A 25,000-nucleotide genomic window follows, 5' to 3' on the forward strand; every position below is an offset into this window, starting at 1 on the left:
CCATAGGCTACTTATCCATATACAGATTTAGCAATTGACAATGCAAGGTGGTCTCTCTCTCTCTCTCGTGTCAAAATGAAAACAGCTTCCAGCCCCTTTCATGAAGGACTACTTGTGCATATTGCAAGATTTCAGTTTCTAAGTGAATGAGCAAAAGAGCATACGGCACCTGGTATTCCCAGGCGGTCTCCCATCCAAGTACTAACCAGGCCCGACCCTGCTTAGCTTCCGAGATCAGACGAGATCGGGCGTTGCCAGGCTGGTATGGCCGTACGAAATAAGTTGACAACCATAGGCTACTTATCCATATACAGATTTAGCAATTGACAATGCAAGGTGGTCTCTCTCTCTCTCTCTCTCGTGTCAAAATGAAAACAGCTTCCAGCCCCTTTCATGAAGGACTACTTGTGCATATTGCAAGATGTCAGTTTCTAAGTGAATGAGCAAAAGAGCATACAGCACCTAGTATTCCCAGGCGGTCTCCCATCCAAGTACTAACCAGGCCCAACCCTGATTAGCTTCCGAGATCAGACGAGATCGGGCGTTGCCAGGCTGGTATGGCCGTACGAAATAAGTTGACAACCATAGGCTACTTATCCATATACAGATTTAGCAATTGACAATGCAAGGTAGTCTCTCTCTCTCTCTCTCTCTCTCTCTCTCTCTCTCTCTCGTGTCAAAATGAAAACAGCTTCCAGCCCCTTTCATGAAGGACTACTTGTGCATATTGCAAGATTTCAGTTTCTAAGTGAATGAGCAAAAGAGCATACAGCACCTGTTATTCCAAGGCGGTCTCCCATCCAAGTACTAACCAGGCCCGACCCTGCTTAGCTTCCGAGATCAGACGAGATCGGGCGTTGCCAGGCTGGTATGGCCGTGCGAAATAAGTTGACAACCATAGGCTACTTATCCATATACAGATTTAGCAATTGACAATGCAAGGTAGTCTCTCTCTCTCTCTCTCTCTCTCTCTCTCTCTCTCTCTCTCTCTCGTGTCAAAATGAAAACAGCTTCCAGCCCCTTTCATGAAGGACTACTTGTGCATATTGCAAGATGTCAGTTTCTAAGTGAATGAGCAAAAGAGCATACAGCACCTGGTATTCCCAGGCGGTCTCCCATCCAAGTACGAACCAGGCCCGACCCTGCTTAGCTTCCGAGATCAGACGAGATCGGGCGTTGCCAGGCTGGTATGGCCGTACGAAATAAGTTGACAACCATAGGCTACTTATCCATATACAGATTTAGCAATTGACAATGCAAGGTGGTCTCTCTCTCTCTCTCTCTCGTGTCAAAATGAAAACAGCTTCCAGCCCCTTTCATGAAGGACTACTTGTGCATATTGCAAGATTTCAGTTTCTAAGTGAATGAGCAAAAGAGCATACAGCACCTGTTATTCCAAGGCGGTCTCCCATCCAAGTACTAACCAGGCCCGACCCTGCTTAGCTTCCGAGATCAGACGAGATCGGGCGTTGCCAGGCTGGTATGGCCGTGCGAAATAAGTTGACAACCATAGGCTACTTATCCATATACAGATTTAGCAATTTACAATGCAAGGTAGTCTCTCTCTCTCTCTCTCTCGTGTCAAAATGAAAACAGCTTCCAGCCCCTTTCATGAAGGACTACTTGTGCATATTGCAAGATGTCAGTTTCTAAGTGAATGAGCAAAAGAGCATACAGCACCTAGTATTCCCAGGCGGTCTCCCATCCAAGTACTAACCAGGCCCGACCCTGCTTAGCTTCCGAGATCAGACGAGATCGGGCGTTGCCAGGCTGGTATGGCCGTACAAAATACGTTGACAACCATAGGCTACTTATCCATATACAGATTTAGCAATTGACAATGCAAGGTGGTCTCTCTCTCTCTCTCTCTCTCTCTCTCTCTCTCTCGTGTCAAAATGAAAACAGCTTCCAGCCCCTTTCATGAAGGACTACTTGTGCATATTGCAAGATTTCAGTTTCTAAGTGAATGAGCAAAAGAGCATACAGCACCTGGTATTCCCAGGCGGTCTCCCATCCAAGTACTAACCAGGCCCGACCCTGCTTAGCTTCCGAGATCAGACGAGATCGGGCGTTGCCAGGCTGGTATGGCCGTACAAAATAAGTTGACAACCATAGGCTACTTATCCATATACAGATTTAGCAATTGACAATGCAAGGTGGTCTCTCTCTCTCTCTCTCTCTCTCTCTCTCTCTCTCTCGTGTCAAAATGAAAACAGCTTCCAGCCCCTTTCATGAAGGACTACTTGTGCATATTGCAAGATTTCAGTTTCTAAGTGAATGAGCAAAAGAGCATACAGCACCTGGTATTCCCAGGCGGTCTCCCATCCAAGTACTAACCAGGCCCGACCCTGCTTAGCTTCCGAGATCAGACGAGATCGGGCGTTGCCAGGCTGGTATGGCCGTACAAAATACGTTGACAACCATAGGCTACTTATCCATATACAGATTTAGCAATTGACAATGCAAGGTAGTCTCTCTCTCTCTCTCTCTCTCTCTCTCTCTCTCGTGTCAAAATGAAAACAGCTTCCAGCCCCTTTCATGAAGGACTACTTGTGCATATTGCAAGATGTCAGTTTCTAAGTGAATGAGCAAAAGAGCATACAGCACCTGGTATTCCCAGGCGGTCTCCCATCCAAGTACTAACCAGGCCCGACCCTGCTTAGCTTCCGAGATCAGACGAGATCGGGCGTTGCCAGGCTGGTATGGCCGTACTAAATAAGTTGACAACCATAGGCTACTTATCCATATACAGATTTAGCAATTGACAATGCAAGGTAGTCTCTCTCTCTCTCTCTCTCTCTCTCTCTCTCTCTCTCTCTCTCTCTCTCTCTCTCTCTCGTGTCAAAATGAAAACAGCTTCCAGCCCCTTTCATGAAGGACTACTTGTGCATATTGCAAGATGTCAGTTTCTAAGTGAATGAGCAAAAGAGCATACAGCACCTGGTATTCCCAGGCGGTCTCCCATCCAAGTACGAACCAGGCCCGACCCTGCTTAGCTTCCGAGATCAGACGAGATCGGGCGTTGCCAGGCTGGTATGGCCGTACGAAATAAGTTGACAACCATAGGCTACTTATCCATATACAGATTTAGCAATTGACAATGCAAGGTGGTCTCTCTCTCTCTCTCTCTCGTGTCAAAATGAAAACAGCTTCCAGCCCCTTTCATGAAGGACTACTTGTGCATATTGCAAGATTTCAGTTTCTAAGTGAATGAGCAAAAGAGCATACAGCACCTGTTATTCCAAGGCGGTCTCCCATCCAAGTACTAACCAGGCCCGACCCTGCTTAGCTTCCGAGATCAGACGAGATCGGGCGTTGCCAGGCTGGTATGGCCGTGCGAAATAAGTTGACAACCATAGGCTACTTATCCATATACAGATTTAGCAATTTACAATGCAAGGTAGTCTCTCTCTCTCTCTCTCTCGTGTCAAAATGAAAACAGCTTCCAGCCCCTTTCATGAAGGACTACTTGTGCATATTGCAAGATGTCAGTTTCTAAGTGAATGAGCAAAAGAGCATACAGCACCTAGTATTCCCAGGCGGTCTCCCATCCAAGTACTAACCAGGCCCGACCCTGCTTAGCTTCCGAGATCAGACGAGATCGGGCGTTGCCAGGCTGGTATGGCCGTACAAAATACGTTGACAACCATAGGCTACTTATCCATATACAGATTTAGCAATTGACAATGCAAGGTGGTCTCTCTCTCTCTCTCTCTCTCTCTCTCTCTCTCTCTCTCGTGTCAAAATGAAAACAGCTTCCAGCCCCTTTCATGAAGGACTACTTGTGCATATTGCAAGATTTCAGTTTCTAAGTGAATGAGCAAAAGAGCATACAGCACCTGGTATTCCCAGGCGGTCTCCCATCCAAGTACTAACCAGGCCCGACCCTGCTTAGCTTCCGAGATCAGACGAGATCGGGCGTTGCCAGGCTGGTATGGCCGTACAAAATAAGTTGACAACCATAGGCTACTTATCCATATACAGATTTAGCAATTGACAATGCAAGGTGGTCTCTCTCTCTCTCTCTCTCTCTCTCTCTCTCTCTCTCTCTCTCTCTCTCGTGTCAAAATGAAAACAGCTTCCAGCCCCTTTCATGAAGGACTACTTGTGCATATTGCAAGATTTCAGTTTCTAAGTGAATGAGCAAAAGAGCATACAGCACCTGGTATTCCCAGGCGGTCTCCCATCCAAGTACTAACCAGGCCCGACCCTGCTTAGCTTCCGAGATCAGACGAGATCGGGCGTTGCCAGGCTGGTATGGCCGTACAAAATACGTTGACAACCATAGGCTACTTATCCATATACAGATTTAGCAATTGACAATGCAAGGTAGTCTCTCTCTCTCTCTCTCTCTCTCTCTCTCTCTCGTGTCAAAATGAAAACAGCTTCCAGCCCCTTTCATGAAGGACTACTTGTGCATATTGCAAGATGTCAGTTTCTAAGTGAATGAGCAAAAGAGCATACAGCACCTGGTATTCCCAGGCGGTCTCCCATCCAAGTACTAACCAGGCCCGACCCTGCTTAGCTTCCGAGATCAGACGAGATCGGGCGTTGCCAGGCTGGTATGGCCGTACTAAATAAGTTGACAACCATAGGCTACTTATCCATATACAGATTTAGCAATTGACAATGCAAGGTAGTCTCTCTCTCTCTCTCTCTCTCTCTCTCTCTCTCTCTCTCTCTCTCTCTCTCTCTCTCTCTCTCTCTCGTGTCAAAATGAAAACAGCTTCCAGCCCCTTTCATGAAGGACTACTTGTGCATATTGCAAGATGTCAGTTTCTAAGTGAATGAGCAAAAGAGCATACAGCACCTGGTATTCCCAGGCGGTCTCCCATCCAAGTACGAACCAGGCCCGACCCTGCTTAGCTTCCGAGATCAGACGAGATCGGGCGTTGCCAGGCTGGTATGGCCGTACGAAATAAGTTGACAACCATAGGCTACTTATCCATATACAGATTTAGCAATTGACAATGCAAGGTGGTCTCTCTCTCTCTCTCTCTCGTGTCAAAATGAAAACAGCTTCCAGCCCCTTTCATGAAGGACTACTTGTGCATATTGCAAGATTTCAGTTTCTAAGTGAATGAGCAAAAGAGCATACAGCACCTGGTATTCCCAGGCGGTCTCCCATCCAAGTACTAACCAGGCCCGACCCTGCTTAGCTTCCGAGATCAGACGAGATCGGGCGTTGCCAGGCTGGTATGGCCGTACGAAATAAGTTGACAACCATAGGCTACTTATCCATATACAGATTTAGCAATTGACAATGCAAGGTGGTCTCTCTCTCTCTCTCTCTCGTGTCAAAATGAAAACAGCTTCCAGCCCCTTTCATGAAGGACTACTTGTGCATATTGCAAGATTTCAGTTTCTAAGTGAATGAGCAAAAGAGCATACAGCACCTGTTATTCCAAGGCGGTCTCCCATCCAAGTACTAACCAGGCCCGACCCTGCTTAGCTTCCGAGATCAGACGAGATCGGGCGTTGCCAGGCTGGTATGGCCGTGCGAAATAAGTTGACAACCATAGGCTACTTATCCATATACAGATTTAGCAATTGACAATGCAAGGTAGTCTCTCTCTCTCTCTCTCTCTCTCTCTCTCTCTCTCTCTCTCTCTCTCTCTCGTGTCAAAATGAAAACAGCTTCCAGCCCCTTTCATGAAGGACTACTTGTGCATATTGCAAGATGTCAGTTTCTAAGTGAATGAGCAAAAGAGCATACAGCACCTGGTATTCCCAGGCGGTCTCCCATCCAAGTACTAACCAGGCCCGACCCTGCTTAGCTTCCGAGATCAGACGAGATCGGGCGTTGCCAGGCTGGTATGGCCGTACAAAATAAGTTGACAACCATAGGCTACTTATCCATATACAGATTTAGCAATTGACAATGCAAGGTGGTCTCTCTCTCTCTCTCTCTCTCTCTCTCTCTCTCTCTCTCTCTCGTGTCAAAATGAAAACAGCTTCCAGCCCCTTTCATGAAGGACTACTTGTGCATATTGCAAGATTTCAGTTTCTAAGTGAATGAGCAAAAGAGCATACAGCACCTGGTATTCCCAGGCGGTCTCCCATCCAAGTACTAACCAGGCCCGACCCTGCTTAGCTTCCGAGATCAGACGAGATCGGGCGTTGCCAGGCTGGTATGGCCGTACTAAATAAGTTGACAACCATAGGCTACTTATCCATATACAGATTTAGCAATTGACAATGCAAGGTAGTCTCTCTCTCTCTCTCTCTCTCTCTCTCTCTCTCTCTCTCTCTCTCTCTCTCTCTCTCTCTCTCGTGTCAAAATGAAAACAGCTTCCAGCCCCTTTCATGAAGGACTACTTGTGCATATTGCAAGATGTCAGTTTCTAAGTGAATGAGCAAAAGAGCATACAGCACCTGGTATTCCCAGGCGGTCTCCCATCCAAGTACGAACCAGGCCCGACCCTGCTTAGCTTCCGAGATCAGACGAGATCGGGCGTTGCCAGGCTGGTATGGCCGTACGAAATAAGTTGACAACCATAGGCTACTTATCCATATACAGATTTAGCAATTGACAATGCAAGGTGGTCTCTCTCTCTCTCTCTCGTGTCAAAATGAAAACAGCTTCCAGCCCCTTTCATGAAGGACTACTTGTGCATATTGCAAGATTTCAGTTTCTAAGTGAATGAGCAAAAGAGCATACAGCACCTGGTATTCCCAGGCGGTCTCCCATCCAAGTACTAACCAGGCCCGACCCTGCTTAGCTTCCGAGATCAGACGAGATCGGGCGTTGCCAGGCTGGTATGGCCGTACGAAATAAGTTGACAACCATAGGCTACTTATCCATATACAGATTTAGCAATTGACAATGCAAGGTGGTCTCTCTCTCTCTCTCTCTCGTGTCAAAATGAAAACAGCTTCCAGCCCCTTTCATGAAGGACTACTTGTGCATATTGCAAGATTTCAGTTTCTAAGTGAATGAGCAAAAGAGCATACAGCACCTGGTATTCCCAGGCGGTCTCCCATCCAAGTACTAACCAGGCCCGACCCTGCTTAGCTTCCGAGATCAGACGAGATCGGGCGTTGCCAGGCTGGTATGGCCGTACAAAATAAGTTGACAACCATAGGCTACTTATCCATATACAGATTTAGCAATTGACAATGCAAGGTGGTCTCTCTCTCTCTCTCTCTCTCTCTCTCTCTCTCTCTCTCGTGTCAAAATGAAAACAGCTTCCAGCCCCTTTCATGAAGGACTACTTGTGCATATTGCAAGATTTCAGTTTCTAAGTGAATGAGCAAAAGAGCATACAGCACCTGGTATTCCCAGGCGGTCTCCCATCCAAGTACTAACCAGGCCCGACCCTGCTTAGCTTCCGAGATCAGACGAGATCGGGCGTTGCCAGGCTGGTATGGCCGTACGAAATAAGTTGACAACCATAGGCTACTTATCCATATACAGATTTAGCAATTGACAATGCAAGGTGGTCTCTCTCTCTCTCTCTCTCGTGTCAAAATGAAAACAGCTTCCAGCCCCTTTCATGAAGGACTACTTGTGCATATTGCAAGATTTCAGTTTCTAAGTGAATGAGCAAAAGAGCATACAGCACCTGGTATTCCCAGGCGGTCTCCCATCCAAGTACTAACCAGGCCCGACCCTGCTTAGCTTCCGAGATCAGACGAGATCGGGCGTTGCCAGGCTGGTATGGCCGTACAAAATAAGTTGACAACCATAGGCTACTTATCCATATACAGATTTAGCAATTGACAATGCAAGGTGGTCTCTCTCTCTCTCTCTCTCTCTCTCTCTCTCTCTCTCTCGTGTCAAAATGAAAACAGCTTCCAGCCCCTTTCATGAAGGACTACTTGTGCATATTGCAAGATTTCAGTTTCTAAGTGAATGAGCAAAAGAGCATACAGCACCTGGTATTCCCAGGCGGTCTCCCATCCAAGTACTAACCAGGCCCGACCCTGCTTAGCTTCCGAGATCAGACGAGATCGGGCGTTGCCAGGCTGGTATGGCCGTACAAAATACGTTGACAACCATAGGCTACTTATCCATATACAGATTTAGCAATTGACAATGCAAGGTAGTCTCTCTCTCTCTCTCTCTCTCTCTCTCTCTCTCTCTCGTGTCAAAATGAAAACAGCTTCCAGCCCCTTTCATGAAGGACTACTTGTGCATATTGCAAGATGTCAGTTTCTAAGTGAATGAGCAAAAGAGCATACAGCACCTGGTATTCCCAGGCGGTCTCCCATCCAAGTACTAACCAGGCCCGACCCTGCTTAGCTTCCGAGATCAGACGAGATCGGGCGTTGCCAGGCTGGTATGGCCGTACTAAATAAGTTGACAACCATAGGCTACTTATCCATATACAGATTTAGCAATTGACAATGCAAGGTAGTCTCTCTCTCTCTCTCTCTCTCTCTCTCTCTCTCTCTCTCTCTCTCTCTCGTGTCAAAATGAAAACAGCTTCCAGCCCCTTTCATGAAGGACTACTTGTGCATATTGCAAGATGTCAGTTTCTAAGTGAATGAGCAAAAGAGCATACAGCACCTGGTATTCCCAGGCGGTCTCCCATCCAAGTACGAACCAGGCCCGACCCTGCTTAGCTTCCGAGATCAGACGAGATCGGGCGTTGCCAGGCTGGTATGGCCGTACGAAATAAGTTGACAACCATAGGCTACTTATCCATATACAGATTTAGCAATTGACAATGCAAGGTGGTCTCTCTCTCTCTCTCTCTCGTGTCAAAATGAAAACAGCTTCCAGCCCCTTTCATGAAGGACTACTTGTGCATATTGCAAGATTTCAGTTTCTAAGTGAATGAGCAAAAGAGCATACAGCACCTGGTATTCCCAGGCGGTCTCCCATCCAAGTACTAACCAGGCCCGACCCTGCTTAGCTTCCGAGATCAGACGAGATCGGGCGTTGCCAGGCTGGTATGGCCGTACGAAATAAGTTGACAACCATAGGCTACTTATCCATATACAGATTTAGCAATTGACAATGCAAGGTGGTCTCTCTCTCTCTCTCTCTCGTGTCAAAATGAAAACAGCTTCCAGCCCCTTTCATGAAGGACTACTTGTGCATATTGCAAGATTTCAGTTTCTAAGTGAATGAGCAAAAGAGCATACAGCACCTGTTATTCCAAGGCGGTCTCCCATCCAAGTACTAACCAGGCCCGACCCTGCTTAGCTTCCGAGATCAGACGAGATCGGGCGTTGCCAGGCTGGTATGGCCGTGCGAAATAAGTTGACAACCATAGGCTACTTATCCATATACAGATTTAGCAATTTACAATGCAAGGTAGTCTCTCTCTCTCTCTCTCTCGTGTCAAAATGAAAACAGCTTCCAGCCCCTTTCATGAAGGACTACTTGTGCATATTGCAAGATGTCAGTTTCTAAGTGAATGAGCAAAAGAGCATACAGCACCTAGTATTCCCAGGCGGTCTCCCATCCAAGTACTAACCAGGCCCGACCCTGCTTAGCTTCCGAGATCAGACGAGATCGGGCGTTGCCAGGCTGGTATGGCCGTACGAAATAAGTTGACAACCATAGGCTACTTATCCATATACAGATTTAGCAATTGACAATGCAAGGTAGTCTCTCTCTCTCTCTCTCTCTCTCTCTCTCTCTCGTGTCAAAATGAAAACAGCTTCCAGCCCCTTTCATGAAGGACTACTTGTGCATATTGCAAGATGTCAGTTTCTAAGTGAATGAGCAAAAGAGCATACAGCACCTGGTATTCCCAGGCGGTCTCCCATCCAAGTACTAACCAGGCCCGACCCTGCTTAGCTTCCGAGATCAGACGAGATCGGGCGTTGCCAGGCTGGTATGGCCGTACAAAATAAGTTGACAACCATAGGCTACTTATCCATATACAGATTTAGCAATTGACAATGCAAGGTGGTCTCTCTCTCTCTCTCTCTCTCTCTCTCTCTCTCTCGTGTCAAAATGAAAACAGCTTCCAGCCCCTTTCATGAAGGACTACTTGTGCATATTGCAAGATGTCAGTTTCTAAGTGAATGAGCAAAAGAGCATACAGCACCTGGTATTCCCAGGCGGTCTCCCATCCAAGTACTAACCAGGCCCGACCCTGCTTAGCTTCCGAGATCAGACGAGATCGGGCGTTGCCAGGCTGGTATGGCCGTACAAAATACGTTGACAACCATAGGCTACTTATCCATATACAGATTTAGCAATTGACAATGCAAGGTAGTCTCTCTCTCTCTCTCTCTCTCTCTCTCTCTCTCTCTCTCTCTCTCGTGTCAAAATGAAAACAGCTTCCAGCCCCTTTCATGAAGGACTACTTGTGCATATTGCAAGATGTCAGTTTCTAAGTGAATGAGCAAAAGAGCATACAGCACCTGGTATTCCCAGGCGGTCTCCCATCCAAGTACTAACCAGGCCCGACCCTGCTTAGCTTCCGAGATCAGACGAGAGCGGGCGTTGCCAGGCTGGTATGGCCGTACTAAATAAGTTGACAACCATAGGCTACTTATCCATATACAGATTTAGCAATTGACAATGCAAGGTAGTCTCTCTCTCTCTCTCTCTCTCTCTCTCTCTCTCTCTCTCTCTCTCTCTCTCTCTCTCTCTCTCGTGTCAAAATGAAAACAGCTTCCAGCCCCTTTCATGAAGGACTACTTGTGCATATTGCAAGATGTCAGTTTCTAAGTGAATGAGCAAAAGAGCATACAGCACCTGGTATTCCCAGGCGGTCTCCCATCCAAGTACGAACCAGGCCCGACCCTGCTTAGCTTCCGAGATCAGACGAGATCGGGCGTTGCCAGGCTGGTATGGCCGTACGAAATAAGTTGACAACCATAGGCTACTTATCCATATACAGATTTAGCAATTGACAATGCAAGGTGGTCTCTCTCTCTCTCTCTCGTGTCAAAATGAAAACAGCTTCCAGCCCCTTTCATGAAGGACTACTTGTGCATATTGCAAGATTTCAGTTTCTAAGTGAATGAGCAAAAGAGCATACAGCACCTGGTATTCCCAGGCGGTCTCCCATCCAAGTACTAACCAGGCCCGACCCTGCTTAGCTTCCGAGATCAGACGAGATCGGGCGTTGCCAGGCTGGTATGGCCGTACGAAATAAGTTGACAACCATAGGCTACTTATCCATATACAGATTTAGCAATTGACAATGCAAGGTGGTCTCTCTCTCTCTCTCTCTCGTGTCAAAATGAAAACAGCTTCCAGCCCCTTTCATGAAGGACTACTTGTGCATATTGCAAGATTTCAGTTTCTAAGTGAATGAGCAAAAGAGCATACAGCACCTGTTATTCCAAGGCGGTCTCCCATCCAAGTACTAACCAGGCCCGACCCTGCTTAGCTTCCGAGATCAGACGAGATCGGGCGTTGCCAGGCTGGTATGGCCGTGCGAAATAAGTTGACAACCATAGGCTACTTATCCATATACAGATTTAGCAATTTACAATGCAAGGTAGTCTCTCTCTCTCTCTCTCTCGTGTCAAAATGAAAACAGCTTCCAGCCCCTTTCATGAAGGACTACTTGTGCATATTGCAAGATGTCAGTTTCTAAGTGAATGAGCAAAAGAGCATACAGCACCTAGTATTCCCAGGCGGTCTCCCATCCAAGTACTAACCAGGCCCGACCCTGCTTAGCTTCCGAGATCAGACGAGATCGGGCGTTGCCAGGCTGGTATGGCCGTACGAAATAAGTTGACAACCATAGGCTACTTATCCATATACAGATTTAGCAATTGACAATGCAAGGTAGTCTCTCTCTCTCTCTCTCTCTCTCTCTCTCTCTCTCTCTCTCGTGTCAAAATGAAAACAGCTTCCAGCCCCTTTCATGAAGGACTACTTGTGCATATTGCAAGATGTCAGTTTCTAAGTGAATGAGCAAAAGAGCATACAGCACCTGGTATTCCCAGGCGGTCTCCCATCCAAGTACTAACCAGGCCCGACCCTGCTTAGCTTCCGAGATCAGACGAGATCGGGCGTTGCCAGGCTGGTATGGCCGTACAAAATAAGTTGACAACCATAGGCTACTTATCCATATACAGATTTAGCAATTGACAATGCAAGGTGGTCTCTCTCTCTCTCTCTCTCTCTCTCTCTCTCTCTCTCTCGTGTCAAAATGAAAACAGCTTCCAGCCCCTTTCATGAAGGACTACTTGTGCATATTGCAAGATTTCAGTTTCTAAGTGAATGAGCAAAAGAGCATACAGCACCTGGTATTCCCAGGCGGTCTCCCATCCAAGTACTAACCAGGCCCGACCCTGCTTAGCTTCCGAGATCAGACGAGATCGGGCGTTGCCAGGCTGGTATGGCCGTACAAAATACGTTGACAACCATAGGCTACTTATCCATATACAGATTTAGCAATTGACAATGCAAGGTAGTCTCTCTCTCTCTCTCTCTCTCTCTCTCTCTCTCGTGTCAAAATGAAAACAGCTTCCAGCCCCTTTCATGAAGGACTACTTGTGCATATTGCAAGATGTCAGTTTCTAAGTGAATGAGCAAAAGAGCATACAGCACCTGGTATTCCCAGGCGGTCTCCCATCCAAGTACTAACCAGGCCCGACCCTGCTTAGCTTCCGAGATCAGACGAGATCGGGCGTTGCCAGGCTGGTATGGCCGTACAAAATAAGTTGACAACCATAGGCTACTTATCCATATACAGATTTAGCAATTGACAATGCAAGGTGGTCTCTCTCTCTCTCTCTCTCTCTCTCTCTCTCTCTCGTGTCAAAATGAAAACAGCTTCCAGCCCCTTTCATGAAGGACTACTTGTGCATATTGCAAGATGTCAGTTTCTAAGTGAATGAGCAAAAGAGCATACAGCACCTGGTATTCCCAGGCGGTCTCCCATCCAAGTACTAACCAGGCCCGACCCTGCTTAGCTTCCGAGATCAGACGAGATCGGGCGTTGCCAGGCTGGTATGGCCGTACAAAATACGTTGACAACCATAGGCTACTTATCCATATACAGATTTAGCAATTGACAATGCAAGGTAGTCTCTCTCTCTCTCTCTCTCTCTCTCTCTCTCGTGTCAAAATGAAAACAGCTTCCAGCCCCTTTCATGAAGGACTACTTGTGCATATTGCAAGATGTCAGTTTCTAAGTGAATGAGCAAAAGAGCATACAGCACCTGGTATTCCCAGGCGGTCTCCCATCCAAGTACTAACCAGGCCCGACCCTGCTTAGCTTCCGAGATCAGACGAGAGCGGGCGTTGCCAGGCTGGTATGGCCGTACTAAATAAGTTGACAACCATAGGCTACTTATCCATATACAGATTTAGCAATTGACAATGCAAGGTAGTCTCTCTCTCTCTCTCTCTCTCTCTCTCTCTCTCTCTCTCGTGTCAAAATGAAAACAGCTTCCAGCCCCTTTCATGAAGGACTACTTGTGCATATTGCAAGATGTCAGTTTCTAAGTGAATGAGCAAAAGAGCATACAGCACCTGGTATTCCCAGGCGGTCTCCCATCCAAGTACGAACCAGGCCCGACCCTGCTTAGCTTCCGAGATCAGACGAGATCGGGCGTTGCCAGGCTGGTATGGCCGTACGAAATAAGTTGACAACCATAGGCTACTTATCCATATACAGATTTAGCAATTGACAATGCAAGGTGGTCTCTCTCTCTCTCTCTCTCTCTCTCTCTCTCTCTCTCGTGTCAAAATGAAAACAGCTTCCAGCCCCTTTCATGAAGGACTACTTGTGCATATTGCAAGATGTCAGTTTCTAAGTGAATGAGCAAAAGAGCATACAGCACCTGGTATTCCCAGGCGGTCTCCCATCCAAGTACGAACCAGGCCCGACCCTGCTTAGCTTCCGAGATCAGACGAGATCGGGCGTTGCCAGGCTGGTATGGCCGTACGAAATAAGTTGACAACCATAGGCTACTTATCCATATACAGATTTAGCAATTGACAATGCAAGGTGGTCTCTCTCTCTCTCTCTCTCGTGTCAAAATGAAAACAGCTTCCAGCCCCTTTCATGAAGGACTACTTGTGCATATTGCAAGATTTCAGTTTCTAAGTGAATGAGCAAAAGAGCATACAGCACCTGTTATTCCAAGGCGGTCTCCCATCCAAGTACTAACCAGGCCCGACCCTGCTTAGCTTCCGAGATCAGACGAGATCGGGCGTTGCCAGGCTGGTATGGCCGTACGAAATAAGTTGACAACCATAGGCTACTTATCCATATACAGATTTAGCAATTGACAATGCAAGGTGGTCTCTCTCTCTCTCTCTCGTGTCAAAATGAAAACAGCTTCCAGCCCCTTTCATGAAGGACTACTTGTGCATATTGCAAGATTTCAGTTTCTAAGTGAATGAGCAAAAGAGCATACAGCACCTGGTATTCCCAGGCGGTCTCCCATCCAAGTACTAACCAGGCCCGACCCTGCTTAGCTTCCGAGATCAGACGAGATCGGGCGTTGCCAGGCTGGTATGGCCGTACGAAATAAGTTGACAACCATAGGCTACTTATCCATATACAGATTTAGCAATTGACAATGCAAGGTGGTCTCTCTCTCTCTCTCTCTCGTGTCAAAATGAAAACAGCTTCCAGCCCCTTTCATGAAGGACTACTTGTGCATATTGCAAGATTTCAGTTTCTAAGTGAATGAGCAAAAGAGCATACAGCACCTGTTATTCCAAGGCGGTCTCCCATCCAAGTACTAACCAGGCCCGACCCTGCTTAGCTTCCGAGATCAGACGAGATCGGGCGTTGCCAGGCTGGTATGGCCGTGCGAAATAAGTTGACAACCATAGGCTACTTATCCATATACAGATTTAGCAATTTACAATGCAAGGTAGTCTCTCTCTCTCTCTCTCTCGTGTCAAAATGAAAACAGCTTCCAGCCCCTTTCATGAAGGACTACTTGTGCATATTGCAAGATGTCAGTTTCTAAGTGAATGAGCAAAAGAGCATACAGCACCTAGTATTCCCAGGCGGTCTCCCATCCAAGTACTAACCAGGCCCGACCCTGCTTAGCTTCCGAGATCAGACGAGATCGGGCGTTGCCAGGCTGGTATGGCCGTACGAAATAAGTTGACAACCATAGGCTACTTATCCATATACAGATTTAGCAATTGACAATGCAAGGTAGTCTCTCTCTCTCTCTCTCTCTCTCTCTCTCTCTCTCTCTCTCTCGTGTCAAAATGAAAACAGCTTCCAGCCCCTTTCATGAAGGACTACTTGTGCATATTGCAAGATGTCAGTTTCTAAGTGAATGAGCAAAAGAGCATACAGCACCTGGTATTCCCAGGCGGTCTCCCATCCAAGTACTAACCAGGCCCGACCCTGCTTAGCTTCCGAGATCAGACGAGATCGGGCGTTGCCAGGCTGGTATGGCCGTACAAAATAAGTTGACAACCATAGGCTACTTATCCATATACAGATTTAGCAATTGACAATGCAAGGTGGTCTCTCTCTCTCTCTCTCTCTCTCTCTCTCTCTCTCTTCGTGTCAAAATGAAAACAGCTTCCAGCCCCTTTCATGAAGGACTACTTGTGCATATTGCAAGATTTCAGTTTCTAAGTGAATGAGCAAAAGAGCATACAGCACCTGGTATTCCCAGGCGGTCTCCCATCCAAGTACTAACCAGGCCCGACCCTGCTTAGCTTCCGAGATCAGACGAGATCGGGCGTTGCCAGGCTGGTATGGCCGTACAAAATACGTTGACAACCATAGGCTACTTATCCATATACAGATTTAGCAATTGACAATGCAAGGTAGTCTCTCTCTCTCTCTCTCTCTCTCTCTCTCTCTCGTGTCAAAATGAAAACAGCTTCCAGCCCCTTTCATGAAGGACTACTTGTGCATATTGCAAGATGTCAGTTTCTAAGTGAATGAGCAAAAGAGCATACAGCACCTGGTATTCCCAGGCGGTCTCCCATCCAAGTACTAACCAGGCCCGACCCTGCTTAGCTTCCGAGATCAGACGAGATCGGGCGTTGCCAGGCTGGTATGGCCGTACAAAATAAGTTGACAACCATAGGCTACTTATCCATATACAGATTTAGCAATTGACAATGCAAGGTAGTCTCTCTCTCTCTCTCTCTCTCTCTCTCGTGTCAAAATGAAAACAGCTTCCAGCCCCTTTCATGAAGGACTACTTGTGCATATTGCAAGATGTCAGTTTCTAAGTGAATGAGCAAAAGAGCATACAGCACCTGGTATTCCCAGGCGGTCTCCCATCCAAGTACTAACCAGGCCCGACCCTGCTTAGCTTCCGAGATCAGACGAGATCGGGCGTTGCCAGGCTGGTATGGCCGTACTAAATAAGTTGACAACCATAGGCTACTTATCCATATACAGATTTAGCAATTGACAATGCAAGGTAGTCTCTCTCTCTCTCTCTCTCTCTCTCTCTCTCTCTCTCTCTCTCTCTCTCGTGTCAAAATGAAAACAGCTTCCAGCCCCTTTCATGAAGGACTACTTGTGCATATTGCAAGATGTCAGTTTCTAAGTGAATGAGCAAAAGAGCATACAGCACCTGGTATTCCCAGGCGGTCTCCCATCCAAGTACGAACCAGGCCCGACCCTGCTTAGCTTCCGAGATCAGACGAGATCGGGCGTTGCCAGGCTGGTATGGCCGTACGAAATAAGTTGACAACCATAGGCTACTTATCCATATACAGATTTAGCAATTGACAATGCAAGGTGGTCTCTCTCTCTCTCTCTCTCGTGTCAAAATGAAAACAGCTTCCAGCCCCTTTCATGAAGGACTACTTGTGCATATTGCAAGATTTCAGTTTCTAAGTGAATGAGCAAAAGAGCATACAGCACCTGGTATTCCCAGGCGGTCTCCCATCCAAGTACTAACCAGGCCCGACCCTGCTTAGCTTCCGAGATCAGACGAGATCGGGCGTTGCCAGGCTGGTATGGCCGTACGAAATAAGTTGACAACCATAGGCTACTTATCCATATACAGATTTAGCAATTGACAATGCAAGGTGGTCTCTCTCTCTCTCTCTCTCGTGTCAAAATGAAAACAGCTTCCAGCCCCTTTCATGAAGGACTACTTGTGCATATTGCAAGATTTCAGTTTCTAAGTGAATGAGCAAAAGAGCATACAGCACCTGTTATTCCAAGGCGGTCTCCCATCCAAGTACTAACCAGGCCCGACCCTGCTTAGCTTCCGAGATCAGACGAGATCGGGCGTTGCCAGGCTGGTATGGCCGTGCGAAATAAGTTGACAACCATAGGCTACTTATCCATATACAGATTTAGCAATTTACAATGCAAGGTAGTCTCTCTCTCTCTCTCTCTCGTGTCAAAATGAAAACAGCTTCCAGCCCCTTTCATGAAGGACTACTTGTGCATATTGCAAGATGTCAGTTTCTAAGTGAATGAGCAAAAGAGCATACAGCACCTAGTATTCCCAGGCGGTCTCCCATCCAAGTACTAACCAGGCCCGACCCTGCTTAGCTTCCGAGATCAGACGAGATCGGGCGTTGCCAGGCTGGTATGGCCGTACGAAATAAGTTGACAACCATAGGCTACTTATCCATATACAGATTTAGCAATTGACAATGCAAGGTAGTCTCTCTCTCTCTCTCTCTCTCTCTCTCTCTCTCTCTCGTGTCAAAATGAAAACAGCTTCCAGCCCCTTTCATGAAGGACTACTTGTGCATATTGCAAGATGTCAGTTTCTAAGTGAATGAGCAAAAGAGCATACAGCACCTGGTATTCCCAGGCGGTCTCCCATCCAAGTACTAACCAGGCCCGACCCTGCTTAGCTTCCGAGATCAGACGAGATCGGGCGTTGCCAGGCTGGTATGGCCGTACAAAATAAGTTGACAACCATAGGCTACTTATCCATATACAGATTTAGCAATTGACAATGCAAGGTGGTCTCTCTCTCTCTCTCTCTCTCTCTCTCTCTCTCTCGTGTCAAAATGAAAACAGCTTCCAGCCCCTTTCATGAAGGACTACTTGTGCATATTGCAAGATGTCAGTTTCTAAGTGAATGAGCAAAAGAGCATACAGCACCTGGTATTCCCAGGCGGTCTCCCATCCAAGTACTAACCAGGCCCGACCCTGCTTAGCTTCCGAGATCAGACGAGATCGGGCGTTGCCAGGCTGGTATGGCCGTACAAAATACGTTGACAACCATAGGCTACTTATCCATATACAGATTTAGCAATTGACAATGCAAGGTAGTCTCTCTCTCTCTCTCTCTCTCTCTCTCTCGTGTCAAAATGAAAACAGCTTCCAGCCCCTTTCATGAAGGACTACTTGTGCATATTGCAAGATGTCAGTTTCTAAGTGAATGAGCAAAAGAGCATACAGCACCTGGTATTCCCAGGCGGTCTCCCATCCAAGTACTAACCAGGCCCGACCCTGCTTAGCTTCCGAGATCAGACGAGATCGGGCGTTGCCAGGCTGGTATGGCCGTACTAAATAAGTTGACAACCATAGGCTACTTATCCATATACAGATTTAGCAATTGACAATGCAAGGTAGTCTCTCTCTCTCTCTCTCTCTCTCTCTCTCTCTCTCTCTCTCTCTCTCTCGTGTCAAAATGAAAACAGCTTCCAGCCCCTTTCATGAAGGACTACTTGTGCATATTGCAAGATGTCAGTTTCTAAGTGAATGAGCAAAAGAGCATACAGCACCTGGTATTCCCAGGCGGTCTCCCATCCAAGTACGAACCAGGCCCGACCCTGCTTAGCTTCCGAGATCAGACGAGATCGGGCGTTGCCAGGCTGGTATGGCCGTACGAAATAAGTTGACAACCATAGGCTACTTATCCATATACAGATTTAGCAATTGACAATGCAAGGTGGTCTCTCTCTCTCTCTCTCGTGTCAAAATGAAAACAGCTTCCAGCCCCTTTCATGAAGGACTACTTGTGCATATTGCAAGATTTCAGTTTCTAAGTGAATGAGCAAAAGAGCATACAGCACCTGGTATTCCCAGGCGGTCTCCCATCCAAGTACTAACCAGGCCCGACCCTGCTTAGCTTCCGAGATCAGACGAGATCGGGCGTTGCCAGGCTGGTATGGCCGTACGAAATAAGTTGACAACCATAGGCTACTTATCCATATACAGATTTAGCAATTGACAATGCAAGGTGGTCTCTCTCTCTCTCTCTCTCGTGTCAAAATGAAAACAGCTTCCAGCCCCTTTCATGAAGGACTACTTGTGCATATTGCAAGATGTCAGTTTCTAAGTGAATGAGCAAAAGAGCATACAGCACCTAGTATTCCCAGGCGGTCTCCCATCCAAGTACTAACCAGGCCCGACCCTGCTTAGCTTCCGAGATCAGACGAGATCGGGCGTTGCCAGGCTGGTATGGCCGTACGAAATAAGTTGACAACCATAGGCTACTTATCCATATACAGATTTAGCAATTGACAATGCAAGGTAGTCTCTCTCTCTCTCTCTCTCTCTCTCTCTCTCTCTCTCTCTCTCGTGTCAAAATGAAAACAGCTTCCAGCCCCTTTCATGAAGGACTACTTGTGCATATTGCAAGATGTCAGTTTCTAAGTGAATGAGCAAAAGAGCATACAGCACCTGGTATTCCCAGGCGGTCTCCCATCCAAGTACTAACCAGGCCCGACCCTGCTTAGCTTCCGAGATCAGACGAGATCGGGCGTTGCCAGGCTGGTATGGCCGTACAAAATAAGTTGACAACCATAGGCTACTTATCCATATACAGATTTAGCAATTGACAATGCAAGGTGGTCTCTCTCTCTCTCTCTCTCTCTCTCTCTCGTGTCAAAATGAAAACAGCTTCCAGCCCCTTTCATGAAGGACTACTTGTGCATATTGCAAGATTTCAGTTTCTAAGTGAATGAGCAAAAGAGCATACAGCACCTGGTATTCCCAGGCGGTCTCCCATCCAAGTACTAACCAGGCCCGACCCTGCTTAGCTTCCGAGATCAGACGAGATCGGGCGTTGCCAGGCTGGTATGGCCGTACAAAATACGTTGACAACCATAGGCTACTTATCCATATACAGATTTAGCAATTGACAATGCAAGGTAGTCTCTCTCTCTCTCTCTCTCTCTCTCTCTCTCTCTCTCTCTCGTGTCAAAATGAAAACAGCTTCCAGCCCCTTTCATGAAGGACTACTTGTGCATATTGCAAGATGTCAGTTTCTAAGTGAATGAGCAAAAGAGCATACAGCACCTGGTATTCCCAGGCGGTCTCCCATCCAAGTACTAACCAGGCCCGACCCTGCTTAGCTTCCGAGATCAGACGAGATCGGGCGTTGCCAGGCTGGTATGGCCGTACGAAATAAGTTGACAACCATAGGCTACTTATCCATATACAGATTTAGCAATTGACAATGCAAGGTGGTCTCTCTCTCTCTCTCTCTCTCGTGTCAAAATGAAAACAGCTTCCAGCCCCATTCATGAAGGACTACTTGTGCATATTGCAAGATTTCAGTTTCTAAGTGAATGAGCAAAAGAGCATACAGCACCTGGTATTCCCAGGCGGTCTCCCATCCAAGTACTAACCAGGCCCGACCCTGCTTAGCTTCCGAGATCAGACGAGATCGGGCGTTGCCAGGCTGGTATGGCCGTACGAAATAAGTTGACAACCATAGGCTACTTATCCATATACAGATTTAGCAATTGACAATGCAAGGTGGTCTCTCTCTCTCTCTCTCTCGTGTCAAAATGAAAACAGCTTCCAGCCCCTTTCATGAAGGACTACTTGTGCATATTGCAAGATTTCAGTTTCTAAGTGAATGAGCAAAAGAGCATACAGCACCTGTTATTCCAAGGCGGTCTCCCATCCAAGTACTAACCAGGCCCGACCCTGCTTAGCTTCCGAGATCAGACGAGATCGGGCGTTGCCAGGCTGGTATGGCCGTGCGAAATAAGTTGACAACCATAGGCTACTTATCCATATACAGATTTAGCAATTTACAATGCAAGGTAGTCTCTCTCTCTCTCTCTCTCTCGTGTCAAAATGAAAACAGCTTCCAGCCCCTTTCATGAAGGACTACTTGTGCATATTGCAAGATGTCAGTTTCTAAGTTAATGAGCAAAAGAGCATACAGCACCTGGTATTCCCAGGCGGTCTCCCATCCAAGTACTAACCAGGCCCGACCCTGCTTAGCTTCCGAGATCAGACGAGATCGGGCGTTGCCAGGCTGGTATGGCCGTACAAAATAAGTTGACAACCATAGGCTACTTATCCATATACAGATTTAGCAATTGACAATGCAAGGTGGTCTCTCTCTCTCTCTCTCTCTCTCTCTCGTGTCAAAATGAAAACAGCTTCCAGCCCCTTTCATGAAGGACTACTTGTGCATATTGCAAGATTTCAGTTTCTAAGTGAATGAGCAAAAGAGCATACAGCACCTGGTATTCCCAGGCGGTCTCCCATCCAAGTACTAACCAGGTCCGACCCTGCTTAGCTTCCGAGATCAGACGAGATCGGGCGTTGCCATGCTGGTATGGCCGTACAAAATACGTTGACAACCAAAGGCTACTTATCCATATACAGATTTAGCAATTGACAATGCAAGGTAGTCTCTCTCTCTCTCTCTCTCTCGTGTCAAAATGAAAACAGCTTCCAGCCCCTTTCATGAAGGACTACTTGTGCATATTGCAAGATGTCAGTTTCTAAGTGAATGAGCAAAAGAGCATACAGCACCTGGTATTCCCAGGCGGTCTCCCATCCAAGTACTAACCAGGCCCGACCCTGCTTAGCTTCCGAGATCAGACGAGATCGGGCGTTGCCAGGCTGGTATGGCCGTACTAAATAAGTTGACAACCATAGGCTACTTATCCATATACAGATTTAGCAATTGACAATGCAAGGTAGTCTCTCTCTCTCTCTCTCTCTCTCTCTCTCTCGTGTCAAAATGAAAACAGCTTCCAGCCCCTTTCATGAAGGACTACTTGTGCATATTGCAAGATGTCAGTTTCTAAGTGAATGAGCAAAAGAGCATACAGCACCTGGTATTCCCAGGCGGTCTCCATCCAAGTACTAACCAGGCCCGACCCTGCTTAGCTTCCGAGATCAGACGAGATCGGGCGTTGCCAGGCTGGTATGGCCGTACGAAATAAGTTGACAACCATAGGCTACTTATCCATATACAGATTTAGCAATTGACAATGCATGGTGGTCTCTCTCTCTCTCTCGTGTCAAAATGAAAACAGCTTCCAGCCCCTTTCATGAAGGACTACTTGTGCATATTGCAAGATGTCAGTTTCTAAGTGAATGAGCAAAAGAGCATACAGCACCTGGTATTCCCAGGCGGTCTCCCATCCAAGTACTAACCAGGCCCGACCCTGCTTAGCTTCCGAGATCAGACGAGATCGGGCGTTGCCAGGCTGGTATGGCCGTACTAAATAAGTTGACAACCATAGGCTACTTATCCATATACAGATTTAGCAATTGACAATGCAAGGTAGTCTCTCTCTCTCTCTCTCTCTCTCTCTCTCTCTCTCGTGTCAAAATGAAAACAGCTTCCAGCCCCTTTCATGAAGGACTACTTGTGCATATTGCAAGATGTCAGTTTCTAAGTGAATGAGCAAAAGAGCATACAGCACCTGGTATTCCCAGGCGGTCTCCATCCAAGTACTAACCAGGCCCGACCCTGCTTAGCTTCCGAGATCAGACGAGATCGGGCGTTGCCAGGCTGGTATGGCCGTACGAAATAAGTTGACAACCATAGGCTACTTATCCATATACAGATTTAGCAATTGACAATGCATGGTGGTCTCTCTCTCTCTCTCGTGTCAAAATGAAAACAGCTTCCAGCCCCTTTCATGAAGGACTACTTGTGCATATTGCAAGATTTCAGTTTCTAAGTGAATGAGCAAAAGAGCATACAGCACCTGGTATTCCCAGGCGGTCTCCCATCCAAGTACTAACCAGGCCCGACCCTGCTTAGCTTCCGAGATCAGACGAGATCGGGCGTTGCCAGGCTGGTATGGCCGTACGAAATAAGTTGACAACCATAGGCTACTTATCCATATACAGATTTAGCAATTGACAATGCAAGGTGGTCTCTCTCTCTCTCTCTCTCGTGTCAAAATGAAAACAGCTTCCAGCCCCTTTCATGAAGGACTACTTGTGCATATTGCAAGATTTCAGTTTCTAAGTGAATGAGCAAAAGAGCATACAGCACCTGGTATTCCCAGGCGGTCTCCCATCCAAGTACTAACCAGGCCCAACCCTGCTTAGCTTCCGAGATCAGACGAGATCAGGCGTTGCCAGGCTGGTATGGCCGTACGAAATAAGTTGACAACCATAGGCTACTTATCCATATACAGATTTAGCAATTGACAATGCAAGGTGGTCTCTCTCTCTCTCTCTCTCTCTCTCTCGTGTCAAAATGAAAACAGCTTCCAGCCCCTTTCATGAAGGACTACTTGTGCATATTGCAAGATTTCAGTTTCTAAGTGAATGAGCAAAAGAGCATACAGCACCTGGTATTCCCAGGCGGTCTCCCATCCAAGTACTAACCAGGTCCGACCCTGCTTAGCTTCCGAGATCAGACGAGATCGGGCGTTGCCAGGCTGGTATGGCCGTACAAAATACGTTGACAACCATAGGCTACTTATCCATATACAGATTTAGCAATTGACAATGCAAGGTAGTCTCTCTCTCTCTCTCTCTCTCGTGTCAAAATGAAAACAGCTTCCAGCCCCTTTCATGAAGGACTACTTGTGCATATTGCAAGATGTCAGTTTCTAAGTGAATGAGCAAAAGAGCATACAGCACCTGGTATTCCCAGGCGGTCTCCCATCCAAGTACTAACCAGGCCCGACCCTGCTTAGCTTCCGAGATCAGACGAGATCGGGCGTTGCCAGGCTGGTATGGCCGTACTAAATAAGTTGACAACCATAGGCTACTTATCCATATACAGATTTAGCAATTGACAATGCAAGGTAGTCTCTCTCTCTCTCTCTCTCTCTCTCTCTCTCTCGTGTCAAAATGAAAACAGCTTCCAGCCCCTTTCATGAAGGACTACTTGTGCATATTGCAAGATGTCAGTTTCTAAGTGAATGAGCAAAAGAGCATACAGCACCTGGTATTCCCAGGCGGTCTCCATCCAAGTACTAACCAGGCCCGACCCTGCTTAGCTTCCGAGATCAGACGAGATCGGGCGTTGCCAGGCTGGTATGGCCGTACGAAATAAGTTGACAACCATAGGCTACTTATCCATATACAGATTTAGCAATTGACAATGCATGGTGGTCTCTCTCTCTCTCTCGTGTCAAAATGAAAACAGCTTCCAGCCCCTTTCATGAAGGACTACTTGTGCATATTGCAAGATTTCAGTTTCTAAGTGAATGAGCAAAAGAGCATACAGCACCTGGTATTCCCAGGCGGTCTCCCATCCAAGTACTAACCAGGCCCGACCCTGCTTAGCTTCCGAGATCAGACGAGATCGGGCGTTGCCAGGCTGGTATGGCCGTACGAAATAAGTTGACAACCATAGGCTACTTATCCATATACAGATTTAGCAATTGACAATGCAAGGTGGTCTCTCTCTCTCTCTCTCTCGTGTCAAAATGAAAACAGCTTCCAGCCCCTTTCATGAAGGACTACTTGTGCATATTGCAAGATTTCAGTTTCTAAGTGAATGAGCAAAAGAGCATACAGCACCTGGTATTCCCAGGCGGTCTCCCATCCAAGTACTAACCAGGCCCAACCCTGCTTAGCTTCCGAGATCAGACGAGATCAGGCGTTGCCAGGCTGGTATGGCCGTACGAAATAAGTTGACAACCATAGGCTACTTATCCATATACAGATTTAGCAATTGACAATGCAAGGTGGTCTCTCTCTCTCTCTCTCTCTCTCTCTCTCTCTCGTGTCAAAATGAAAACAGCTTCCAGCCCCTTTCATGAAGGACTACTTGTGCATATTGCAAGATTTCAGTTTCTAAGTGAATGAGCAAAAGAGCATACAGCACCTGGTATACCCAGGCGGTCTCCCATCCAAGTACTAACCAGGCCCGACCCTGCTTAGCTTCCGAGATCAGACGAGATCGGGCGTTGCCAGGCTGGTATGGCCGTACGAAATAAGTTGACAACCATAGGCTACTTATCCATATACAGATTTAGCAATTGACA

General features: G+C 47.0%; 66 non-coding genes and 16 pseudogenes across 66 annotated transcripts; all 82 read right to left on the reverse strand.

Moving 5' to 3' along the window:
• Positions 1-157: 157 nt before the first annotated feature.
• Positions 158-276, reverse strand: LOC146292092 (5S ribosomal RNA). Its single transcript, XR_014756308.1, has one exon. It is a non-coding gene; the product is annotated as a 5S ribosomal RNA (ribosomal RNA).
• Positions 277-450: 174 nt separating this feature from the next.
• On the reverse strand, positions 451-569 carry LOC146292093 (5S ribosomal RNA). The gene has a single exon (XR_014758047.1). It is a non-coding gene; the product is annotated as a 5S ribosomal RNA (ribosomal RNA).
• A 194-nt stretch (positions 570-763) lies between these two features.
• LOC146292094 (5S ribosomal RNA) lies at positions 764-882 on the reverse strand (annotated as a pseudogene).
• Positions 883-1,082: 200 nt separating this feature from the next.
• On the reverse strand, positions 1,083-1,201 carry LOC146292095 (5S ribosomal RNA). The gene has a single exon (XR_014757619.1). It is a non-coding gene; the product is annotated as a 5S ribosomal RNA (ribosomal RNA).
• A 174-nt stretch (positions 1,202-1,375) lies between these two features.
• LOC146292096 (5S ribosomal RNA) lies at positions 1,376-1,494 on the reverse strand (annotated as a pseudogene).
• A 174-nt stretch (positions 1,495-1,668) lies between these two features.
• Positions 1,669-1,787, reverse strand: LOC146292097 (5S ribosomal RNA). Its single transcript, XR_014757971.1, has one exon. It is a non-coding gene; the product is annotated as a 5S ribosomal RNA (ribosomal RNA).
• A 190-nt stretch (positions 1,788-1,977) lies between these two features.
• On the reverse strand, positions 1,978-2,096 carry LOC146292098 (5S ribosomal RNA). The gene has a single exon (XR_014757202.1). It is a non-coding gene; the product is annotated as a 5S ribosomal RNA (ribosomal RNA).
• Positions 2,097-2,288: 192 nt separating this feature from the next.
• Positions 2,289-2,407, reverse strand: LOC146292099 (5S ribosomal RNA). The gene has a single exon (XR_014757203.1). It is a non-coding gene; the product is annotated as a 5S ribosomal RNA (ribosomal RNA).
• Positions 2,408-2,595: 188 nt separating this feature from the next.
• On the reverse strand, positions 2,596-2,714 carry LOC146292100 (5S ribosomal RNA). The gene has a single exon (XR_014757609.1). It is a non-coding gene; the product is annotated as a 5S ribosomal RNA (ribosomal RNA).
• Positions 2,715-2,928: 214 nt separating this feature from the next.
• LOC146292101 (5S ribosomal RNA) lies at positions 2,929-3,047 on the reverse strand. Its single transcript, XR_014757620.1, has one exon. It is a non-coding gene; the product is annotated as a 5S ribosomal RNA (ribosomal RNA).
• Positions 3,048-3,221: 174 nt separating this feature from the next.
• LOC146292102 (5S ribosomal RNA) lies at positions 3,222-3,340 on the reverse strand (annotated as a pseudogene).
• A 174-nt stretch (positions 3,341-3,514) lies between these two features.
• Positions 3,515-3,633, reverse strand: LOC146292103 (5S ribosomal RNA). The gene has a single exon (XR_014757973.1). It is a non-coding gene; the product is annotated as a 5S ribosomal RNA (ribosomal RNA).
• A 194-nt stretch (positions 3,634-3,827) lies between these two features.
• Positions 3,828-3,946, reverse strand: LOC146292104 (5S ribosomal RNA). The gene has a single exon (XR_014757204.1). It is a non-coding gene; the product is annotated as a 5S ribosomal RNA (ribosomal RNA).
• Positions 3,947-4,150: 204 nt separating this feature from the next.
• On the reverse strand, positions 4,151-4,269 carry LOC146292105 (5S ribosomal RNA). The gene has a single exon (XR_014757205.1). It is a non-coding gene; the product is annotated as a 5S ribosomal RNA (ribosomal RNA).
• Positions 4,270-4,457: 188 nt separating this feature from the next.
• Positions 4,458-4,576, reverse strand: LOC146292106 (5S ribosomal RNA). The gene has a single exon (XR_014757610.1). It is a non-coding gene; the product is annotated as a 5S ribosomal RNA (ribosomal RNA).
• A 222-nt stretch (positions 4,577-4,798) lies between these two features.
• Positions 4,799-4,917, reverse strand: LOC146292107 (5S ribosomal RNA). The gene has a single exon (XR_014757621.1). It is a non-coding gene; the product is annotated as a 5S ribosomal RNA (ribosomal RNA).
• A 174-nt stretch (positions 4,918-5,091) lies between these two features.
• Positions 5,092-5,210, reverse strand: LOC146292108 (5S ribosomal RNA). Its single transcript, XR_014756561.1, has one exon. It is a non-coding gene; the product is annotated as a 5S ribosomal RNA (ribosomal RNA).
• A 174-nt stretch (positions 5,211-5,384) lies between these two features.
• Positions 5,385-5,503, reverse strand: LOC146292109 (5S ribosomal RNA; annotated as a pseudogene).
• Positions 5,504-5,709: 206 nt separating this feature from the next.
• Positions 5,710-5,828, reverse strand: LOC146292110 (5S ribosomal RNA). Its single transcript, XR_014757206.1, has one exon. It is a non-coding gene; the product is annotated as a 5S ribosomal RNA (ribosomal RNA).
• A 198-nt stretch (positions 5,829-6,026) lies between these two features.
• LOC146292111 (5S ribosomal RNA) lies at positions 6,027-6,145 on the reverse strand. Its single transcript, XR_014757611.1, has one exon. It is a non-coding gene; the product is annotated as a 5S ribosomal RNA (ribosomal RNA).
• A 218-nt stretch (positions 6,146-6,363) lies between these two features.
• On the reverse strand, positions 6,364-6,482 carry LOC146292112 (5S ribosomal RNA). The gene has a single exon (XR_014757622.1). It is a non-coding gene; the product is annotated as a 5S ribosomal RNA (ribosomal RNA).
• A 172-nt stretch (positions 6,483-6,654) lies between these two features.
• Positions 6,655-6,773, reverse strand: LOC146292113 (5S ribosomal RNA). Its single transcript, XR_014756562.1, has one exon. It is a non-coding gene; the product is annotated as a 5S ribosomal RNA (ribosomal RNA).
• Positions 6,774-6,947: 174 nt separating this feature from the next.
• LOC146292114 (5S ribosomal RNA) lies at positions 6,948-7,066 on the reverse strand. The gene has a single exon (XR_014757207.1). It is a non-coding gene; the product is annotated as a 5S ribosomal RNA (ribosomal RNA).
• A 194-nt stretch (positions 7,067-7,260) lies between these two features.
• Positions 7,261-7,379, reverse strand: LOC146292115 (5S ribosomal RNA). Its single transcript, XR_014756563.1, has one exon. It is a non-coding gene; the product is annotated as a 5S ribosomal RNA (ribosomal RNA).
• Positions 7,380-7,553: 174 nt separating this feature from the next.
• On the reverse strand, positions 7,554-7,672 carry LOC146292116 (5S ribosomal RNA). The gene has a single exon (XR_014757208.1). It is a non-coding gene; the product is annotated as a 5S ribosomal RNA (ribosomal RNA).
• A 194-nt stretch (positions 7,673-7,866) lies between these two features.
• Positions 7,867-7,985, reverse strand: LOC146292117 (5S ribosomal RNA). Its single transcript, XR_014757209.1, has one exon. It is a non-coding gene; the product is annotated as a 5S ribosomal RNA (ribosomal RNA).
• A 192-nt stretch (positions 7,986-8,177) lies between these two features.
• LOC146292118 (5S ribosomal RNA) lies at positions 8,178-8,296 on the reverse strand. Its single transcript, XR_014757612.1, has one exon. It is a non-coding gene; the product is annotated as a 5S ribosomal RNA (ribosomal RNA).
• Positions 8,297-8,500: 204 nt separating this feature from the next.
• LOC146292119 (5S ribosomal RNA) lies at positions 8,501-8,619 on the reverse strand. Its single transcript, XR_014757623.1, has one exon. It is a non-coding gene; the product is annotated as a 5S ribosomal RNA (ribosomal RNA).
• A 174-nt stretch (positions 8,620-8,793) lies between these two features.
• On the reverse strand, positions 8,794-8,912 carry LOC146292120 (5S ribosomal RNA). Its single transcript, XR_014756564.1, has one exon. It is a non-coding gene; the product is annotated as a 5S ribosomal RNA (ribosomal RNA).
• A 174-nt stretch (positions 8,913-9,086) lies between these two features.
• On the reverse strand, positions 9,087-9,205 carry LOC146292121 (5S ribosomal RNA; annotated as a pseudogene).
• A 174-nt stretch (positions 9,206-9,379) lies between these two features.
• LOC146292122 (5S ribosomal RNA) lies at positions 9,380-9,498 on the reverse strand. Its single transcript, XR_014757452.1, has one exon. It is a non-coding gene; the product is annotated as a 5S ribosomal RNA (ribosomal RNA).
• A 188-nt stretch (positions 9,499-9,686) lies between these two features.
• On the reverse strand, positions 9,687-9,805 carry LOC146292123 (5S ribosomal RNA). The gene has a single exon (XR_014757210.1). It is a non-coding gene; the product is annotated as a 5S ribosomal RNA (ribosomal RNA).
• Positions 9,806-9,995: 190 nt separating this feature from the next.
• LOC146292124 (5S ribosomal RNA) lies at positions 9,996-10,114 on the reverse strand. The gene has a single exon (XR_014757211.1). It is a non-coding gene; the product is annotated as a 5S ribosomal RNA (ribosomal RNA).
• Positions 10,115-10,314: 200 nt separating this feature from the next.
• Positions 10,315-10,433, reverse strand: LOC146292125 (5S ribosomal RNA; annotated as a pseudogene).
• Positions 10,434-10,651: 218 nt separating this feature from the next.
• On the reverse strand, positions 10,652-10,770 carry LOC146292126 (5S ribosomal RNA). Its single transcript, XR_014757624.1, has one exon. It is a non-coding gene; the product is annotated as a 5S ribosomal RNA (ribosomal RNA).
• A 172-nt stretch (positions 10,771-10,942) lies between these two features.
• On the reverse strand, positions 10,943-11,061 carry LOC146292127 (5S ribosomal RNA). Its single transcript, XR_014756566.1, has one exon. It is a non-coding gene; the product is annotated as a 5S ribosomal RNA (ribosomal RNA).
• A 174-nt stretch (positions 11,062-11,235) lies between these two features.
• LOC146292128 (5S ribosomal RNA) lies at positions 11,236-11,354 on the reverse strand (annotated as a pseudogene).
• Positions 11,355-11,528: 174 nt separating this feature from the next.
• On the reverse strand, positions 11,529-11,647 carry LOC146292129 (5S ribosomal RNA). The gene has a single exon (XR_014757453.1). It is a non-coding gene; the product is annotated as a 5S ribosomal RNA (ribosomal RNA).
• A 196-nt stretch (positions 11,648-11,843) lies between these two features.
• On the reverse strand, positions 11,844-11,962 carry LOC146292130 (5S ribosomal RNA). Its single transcript, XR_014757213.1, has one exon. It is a non-coding gene; the product is annotated as a 5S ribosomal RNA (ribosomal RNA).
• A 194-nt stretch (positions 11,963-12,156) lies between these two features.
• LOC146292131 (5S ribosomal RNA) lies at positions 12,157-12,275 on the reverse strand. Its single transcript, XR_014757214.1, has one exon. It is a non-coding gene; the product is annotated as a 5S ribosomal RNA (ribosomal RNA).
• Positions 12,276-12,463: 188 nt separating this feature from the next.
• On the reverse strand, positions 12,464-12,582 carry LOC146292132 (5S ribosomal RNA). The gene has a single exon (XR_014757215.1). It is a non-coding gene; the product is annotated as a 5S ribosomal RNA (ribosomal RNA).
• Positions 12,583-12,772: 190 nt separating this feature from the next.
• LOC146292133 (5S ribosomal RNA) lies at positions 12,773-12,891 on the reverse strand. Its single transcript, XR_014757216.1, has one exon. It is a non-coding gene; the product is annotated as a 5S ribosomal RNA (ribosomal RNA).
• A 186-nt stretch (positions 12,892-13,077) lies between these two features.
• Positions 13,078-13,196, reverse strand: LOC146292134 (5S ribosomal RNA; annotated as a pseudogene).
• Positions 13,197-13,390: 194 nt separating this feature from the next.
• LOC146292135 (5S ribosomal RNA) lies at positions 13,391-13,509 on the reverse strand. Its single transcript, XR_014757625.1, has one exon. It is a non-coding gene; the product is annotated as a 5S ribosomal RNA (ribosomal RNA).
• Positions 13,510-13,701: 192 nt separating this feature from the next.
• Positions 13,702-13,820, reverse strand: LOC146292136 (5S ribosomal RNA). Its single transcript, XR_014757626.1, has one exon. It is a non-coding gene; the product is annotated as a 5S ribosomal RNA (ribosomal RNA).
• A 174-nt stretch (positions 13,821-13,994) lies between these two features.
• On the reverse strand, positions 13,995-14,113 carry LOC146292137 (5S ribosomal RNA; annotated as a pseudogene).
• A 172-nt stretch (positions 14,114-14,285) lies between these two features.
• LOC146292138 (5S ribosomal RNA) lies at positions 14,286-14,404 on the reverse strand. Its single transcript, XR_014756568.1, has one exon. It is a non-coding gene; the product is annotated as a 5S ribosomal RNA (ribosomal RNA).
• Positions 14,405-14,578: 174 nt separating this feature from the next.
• On the reverse strand, positions 14,579-14,697 carry LOC146292139 (5S ribosomal RNA; annotated as a pseudogene).
• A 174-nt stretch (positions 14,698-14,871) lies between these two features.
• Positions 14,872-14,990, reverse strand: LOC146292140 (5S ribosomal RNA). Its single transcript, XR_014757454.1, has one exon. It is a non-coding gene; the product is annotated as a 5S ribosomal RNA (ribosomal RNA).
• A 198-nt stretch (positions 14,991-15,188) lies between these two features.
• Positions 15,189-15,307, reverse strand: LOC146292141 (5S ribosomal RNA). Its single transcript, XR_014757217.1, has one exon. It is a non-coding gene; the product is annotated as a 5S ribosomal RNA (ribosomal RNA).
• Positions 15,308-15,500: 193 nt separating this feature from the next.
• On the reverse strand, positions 15,501-15,619 carry LOC146292142 (5S ribosomal RNA). The gene has a single exon (XR_014757219.1). It is a non-coding gene; the product is annotated as a 5S ribosomal RNA (ribosomal RNA).
• A 188-nt stretch (positions 15,620-15,807) lies between these two features.
• LOC146292143 (5S ribosomal RNA) lies at positions 15,808-15,926 on the reverse strand. Its single transcript, XR_014757220.1, has one exon. It is a non-coding gene; the product is annotated as a 5S ribosomal RNA (ribosomal RNA).
• Positions 15,927-16,108: 182 nt separating this feature from the next.
• On the reverse strand, positions 16,109-16,227 carry LOC146292144 (5S ribosomal RNA). The gene has a single exon (XR_014757613.1). It is a non-coding gene; the product is annotated as a 5S ribosomal RNA (ribosomal RNA).
• Positions 16,228-16,431: 204 nt separating this feature from the next.
• Positions 16,432-16,550, reverse strand: LOC146292145 (5S ribosomal RNA). The gene has a single exon (XR_014757628.1). It is a non-coding gene; the product is annotated as a 5S ribosomal RNA (ribosomal RNA).
• A 174-nt stretch (positions 16,551-16,724) lies between these two features.
• On the reverse strand, positions 16,725-16,843 carry LOC146292146 (5S ribosomal RNA). Its single transcript, XR_014756569.1, has one exon. It is a non-coding gene; the product is annotated as a 5S ribosomal RNA (ribosomal RNA).
• A 174-nt stretch (positions 16,844-17,017) lies between these two features.
• Positions 17,018-17,136, reverse strand: LOC146292147 (5S ribosomal RNA; annotated as a pseudogene).
• A 174-nt stretch (positions 17,137-17,310) lies between these two features.
• Positions 17,311-17,429, reverse strand: LOC146292148 (5S ribosomal RNA). The gene has a single exon (XR_014757455.1). It is a non-coding gene; the product is annotated as a 5S ribosomal RNA (ribosomal RNA).
• Positions 17,430-17,621: 192 nt separating this feature from the next.
• On the reverse strand, positions 17,622-17,740 carry LOC146292149 (5S ribosomal RNA). The gene has a single exon (XR_014757221.1). It is a non-coding gene; the product is annotated as a 5S ribosomal RNA (ribosomal RNA).
• Positions 17,741-17,930: 190 nt separating this feature from the next.
• LOC146292150 (5S ribosomal RNA) lies at positions 17,931-18,049 on the reverse strand. The gene has a single exon (XR_014757222.1). It is a non-coding gene; the product is annotated as a 5S ribosomal RNA (ribosomal RNA).
• A 184-nt stretch (positions 18,050-18,233) lies between these two features.
• On the reverse strand, positions 18,234-18,352 carry LOC146292151 (5S ribosomal RNA). Its single transcript, XR_014757614.1, has one exon. It is a non-coding gene; the product is annotated as a 5S ribosomal RNA (ribosomal RNA).
• Positions 18,353-18,556: 204 nt separating this feature from the next.
• LOC146292152 (5S ribosomal RNA) lies at positions 18,557-18,675 on the reverse strand. The gene has a single exon (XR_014757629.1). It is a non-coding gene; the product is annotated as a 5S ribosomal RNA (ribosomal RNA).
• Positions 18,676-18,847: 172 nt separating this feature from the next.
• Positions 18,848-18,966, reverse strand: LOC146292153 (5S ribosomal RNA). The gene has a single exon (XR_014756570.1). It is a non-coding gene; the product is annotated as a 5S ribosomal RNA (ribosomal RNA).
• A 174-nt stretch (positions 18,967-19,140) lies between these two features.
• On the reverse strand, positions 19,141-19,259 carry LOC146292154 (5S ribosomal RNA). The gene has a single exon (XR_014757456.1). It is a non-coding gene; the product is annotated as a 5S ribosomal RNA (ribosomal RNA).
• A 198-nt stretch (positions 19,260-19,457) lies between these two features.
• On the reverse strand, positions 19,458-19,576 carry LOC146292155 (5S ribosomal RNA). Its single transcript, XR_014757224.1, has one exon. It is a non-coding gene; the product is annotated as a 5S ribosomal RNA (ribosomal RNA).
• A 184-nt stretch (positions 19,577-19,760) lies between these two features.
• Positions 19,761-19,879, reverse strand: LOC146292156 (5S ribosomal RNA). Its single transcript, XR_014757226.1, has one exon. It is a non-coding gene; the product is annotated as a 5S ribosomal RNA (ribosomal RNA).
• Positions 19,880-20,075: 196 nt separating this feature from the next.
• On the reverse strand, positions 20,076-20,194 carry LOC146292157 (5S ribosomal RNA). Its single transcript, XR_014756571.1, has one exon. It is a non-coding gene; the product is annotated as a 5S ribosomal RNA (ribosomal RNA).
• A 176-nt stretch (positions 20,195-20,370) lies between these two features.
• On the reverse strand, positions 20,371-20,489 carry LOC146292158 (5S ribosomal RNA). The gene has a single exon (XR_014756572.1). It is a non-coding gene; the product is annotated as a 5S ribosomal RNA (ribosomal RNA).
• A 174-nt stretch (positions 20,490-20,663) lies between these two features.
• Positions 20,664-20,782, reverse strand: LOC146292159 (5S ribosomal RNA; annotated as a pseudogene).
• Positions 20,783-20,958: 176 nt separating this feature from the next.
• LOC146292160 (5S ribosomal RNA) lies at positions 20,959-21,077 on the reverse strand. The gene has a single exon (XR_014757227.1). It is a non-coding gene; the product is annotated as a 5S ribosomal RNA (ribosomal RNA).
• Positions 21,078-21,259: 182 nt separating this feature from the next.
• LOC146292161 (5S ribosomal RNA) lies at positions 21,260-21,378 on the reverse strand (annotated as a pseudogene).
• Positions 21,379-21,554: 176 nt separating this feature from the next.
• LOC146292162 (5S ribosomal RNA) lies at positions 21,555-21,673 on the reverse strand. The gene has a single exon (XR_014757615.1). It is a non-coding gene; the product is annotated as a 5S ribosomal RNA (ribosomal RNA).
• A 186-nt stretch (positions 21,674-21,859) lies between these two features.
• Positions 21,860-21,977, reverse strand: LOC146292163 (5S ribosomal RNA; annotated as a pseudogene).
• Positions 21,978-22,147: 170 nt separating this feature from the next.
• Positions 22,148-22,266, reverse strand: LOC146292164 (5S ribosomal RNA). Its single transcript, XR_014757617.1, has one exon. It is a non-coding gene; the product is annotated as a 5S ribosomal RNA (ribosomal RNA).
• A 190-nt stretch (positions 22,267-22,456) lies between these two features.
• On the reverse strand, positions 22,457-22,574 carry LOC146292165 (5S ribosomal RNA; annotated as a pseudogene).
• Positions 22,575-22,744: 170 nt separating this feature from the next.
• On the reverse strand, positions 22,745-22,863 carry LOC146292166 (5S ribosomal RNA). Its single transcript, XR_014756573.1, has one exon. It is a non-coding gene; the product is annotated as a 5S ribosomal RNA (ribosomal RNA).
• Positions 22,864-23,037: 174 nt separating this feature from the next.
• Positions 23,038-23,156, reverse strand: LOC146292167 (5S ribosomal RNA). Its single transcript, XR_014757255.1, has one exon. It is a non-coding gene; the product is annotated as a 5S ribosomal RNA (ribosomal RNA).
• A 182-nt stretch (positions 23,157-23,338) lies between these two features.
• Positions 23,339-23,457, reverse strand: LOC146292168 (5S ribosomal RNA). The gene has a single exon (XR_014757783.1). It is a non-coding gene; the product is annotated as a 5S ribosomal RNA (ribosomal RNA).
• A 176-nt stretch (positions 23,458-23,633) lies between these two features.
• LOC146292169 (5S ribosomal RNA) lies at positions 23,634-23,752 on the reverse strand. Its single transcript, XR_014757618.1, has one exon. It is a non-coding gene; the product is annotated as a 5S ribosomal RNA (ribosomal RNA).
• A 188-nt stretch (positions 23,753-23,940) lies between these two features.
• Positions 23,941-24,058, reverse strand: LOC146292170 (5S ribosomal RNA; annotated as a pseudogene).
• A 170-nt stretch (positions 24,059-24,228) lies between these two features.
• Positions 24,229-24,347, reverse strand: LOC146292171 (5S ribosomal RNA). Its single transcript, XR_014756574.1, has one exon. It is a non-coding gene; the product is annotated as a 5S ribosomal RNA (ribosomal RNA).
• A 174-nt stretch (positions 24,348-24,521) lies between these two features.
• On the reverse strand, positions 24,522-24,640 carry LOC146292172 (5S ribosomal RNA). The gene has a single exon (XR_014757256.1). It is a non-coding gene; the product is annotated as a 5S ribosomal RNA (ribosomal RNA).
• A 188-nt stretch (positions 24,641-24,828) lies between these two features.
• Positions 24,829-24,947, reverse strand: LOC146292173 (5S ribosomal RNA). The gene has a single exon (XR_014757946.1). It is a non-coding gene; the product is annotated as a 5S ribosomal RNA (ribosomal RNA).
• Positions 24,948-25,000: the final 53 nt, after the last annotated feature.

The sequence above is a fragment of the Hypomesus nipponensis genome, chromosome 5, assembly GCF_054491055.1.
Source record: "Hypomesus nipponensis isolate SF chromosome 5, ASM5449105v1, whole genome shotgun sequence".
NCBI classification, from domain to species: domain Eukaryota; kingdom Metazoa; phylum Chordata; class Actinopteri; order Osmeriformes; family Osmeridae; genus Hypomesus; species Hypomesus nipponensis.